Source organism: Mandrillus leucophaeus, unplaced genomic scaffold (assembly GCF_000951045.1).
Source record: "Mandrillus leucophaeus isolate KB7577 unplaced genomic scaffold, Mleu.le_1.0 Scaffold88, whole genome shotgun sequence".
Taxonomy (NCBI): Eukaryota; Metazoa; Chordata; class Mammalia; order Primates; family Cercopithecidae; genus Mandrillus; species Mandrillus leucophaeus.
In genome coordinates, this window is record NW_012109585.1 from 3431045 (window position 1) to 3433238 (window position 2194).

Sequence of the window (2194 nt, forward strand, 5' to 3'; positions counted from 1 at the left end):
ATGGTCTCGATCTCCTGACCTCGTGATCCGCCCGTCTCGGCCTCCCAAAGTGCTGGGATTACAGGCTTGAGCCACCGCGCCCGGCCCACTTTTTTTTTTTTAAGACAGTCTTGCTCTTTTGTCCAGGTCGGAGTGCACTGGCATGATCTTGGCTCACTGCAACCTCTGCCTCCTGGGTTCAAGCAATTCTCATGCCTCAGCCTCCTGAGTAGCTGGAATTACAGGTGCACACCACCACGCGGCATTTTTTTTTTTTTTTAAACAGAGTTTAGCTCTGTCACCCAGGCCGGAGTGCAGTGGCGTGATCTTGGCTCACTGCAACCTCTGCCTCCCATGTTCAAGCGATTCTCCTGCCTCAGCCTCCCAAGCAGCTGGGACTACAGGCACACACCACCACACCAGCTAATTTTTTTATTTTTAGTAGAGACAGGTTTCACCATATTGGCCAGGCTGGTCTCAAACTCCTGACCTTGTGATCTGCCTGCCTCAGCCTCCCAAAGTGCTGGGATTACAGGAGTGAGCTACCGTGCCTGGCCTTGTAGTTTTGATACAGACAGAATTTCATCACATTGGCCAGGCTGGTCTCAAACTTCTGACCTCAGGTGATCCACCCTCCTCAGCCTCCCAAAGTGCTGGGATTACATGCGTGAGCCACCGTGCCTGACCTCAGATACATTTTTAGGAGCAAAACTAGACCAATAAAAAGTTACAGAGGAATTTATGCTCTCTTTGAAGCTCACAAGCATCCAGCCCCACCAAGGTTTCCAAATCCTGTGCCACATACACAGGCTGAAGGCTGGTTTGGGGATGGGGAGGACTCTTTTCCAAAGTCAACAGTATGCTTTTGGGAGTATCAGCTCCCAGAAGACTGCCTTAGGCAAAGGCACAGAGAAAAGATGCTGCCTTCAAGATTTCTGGGACTGGCTGGAAGGCACTTGACAGCCTCCTAGGATTTCAGGCCAAAGACACTTTAACATCCAAAGCTGCTACAGAAGTGCCTGAAGTTGCCAGGCTCCTAAAAATCCAGTCACTACCAAGTTCAAATGAAAAGCTTTTTCTGTACAAAGAACATGTTTTTCACACTGAATCCTCTCACATATCCCTTATTCCACAGTATGCAAAGTTGTGAAGAGAGACTAATATTCAAAACATGGGCAACTAGGTATTCCTATGTATTAAAAATGATTAGTTTTTTAAATTCTGAAATTCTATCTTTTAAAGTAATCCTAACATGTGAGAGCAACGTTGAGTTCCAATTCCCCCAAAAGGTTAAACTTCCCTTTTTACTTCATACTTTTTTTCTTCCCAAAAGAACATGGTTAATGCGAAGTTAGAATTTCTTCCTTAAGGCTTGAGTTTGAAAAAAATCATGAACTCCTGTAAGTTGTTGCCATATTTGGAAGAGAACAAGTTCAAGAAAAATAATCAAAAGTAAATTCCTCACCAGTCATGTAACTTGACAGTATGCACTCACACACACATAGCAGCTAAACCATAAGGCACTTTTAAAAGGGAAAGTCAATATTGTGGGGACTTTCTGAAGAATACCTTTACACTTTCTCTTTGCATTCCTACTTGGATCCCTGCCTGAGAAAAATTATAAATTTATATATATTTTTAGAAGGCCTTCAAATATCCGTAACAGTCAACATATCAGGGAATTTTTACCTGGTAAGGGAAACGTAGCTGTCTTTAGCTCCAGAGAGCTGACCTAAGAGTGGAGCAGATGTTTCATTAACCAGTATGTAAGATGTCGCTATACTCCAAGTTAACCATCTCACTCCAGTAAGTTTGTTTTCTGATGGTTACACCCAAACTAAATAGTTAAGACTCTCCCTCACCCCTCTACATACATTTACTCTCTCACTCCTGGTACTTAACACACATAAATAAACACACATGCACCTTTTTAAAAGATAAGCTTTAGTACGCCAGAAGCAGCAGGCATGAGAAAATGTCAGTAGATTCCCATTCGTATGTAAAACTATGTACCAAAATGTGAAGAACTGACAGCTCTAGACTCAAATCTAAGTGGAAGAGTATTTGAATGGCCCACATTGGGCTAGCCACTCAGAACTCTTGCCTGCTTTAAGAACTCAGCATGGGCCGGGCGCGGTGGCTCAAGCCTGTAATCCCAGCACTTTGGGAGGCTGAGACGGGCGGATCACGAGGTCAGGAGATCGAGACCATCCTG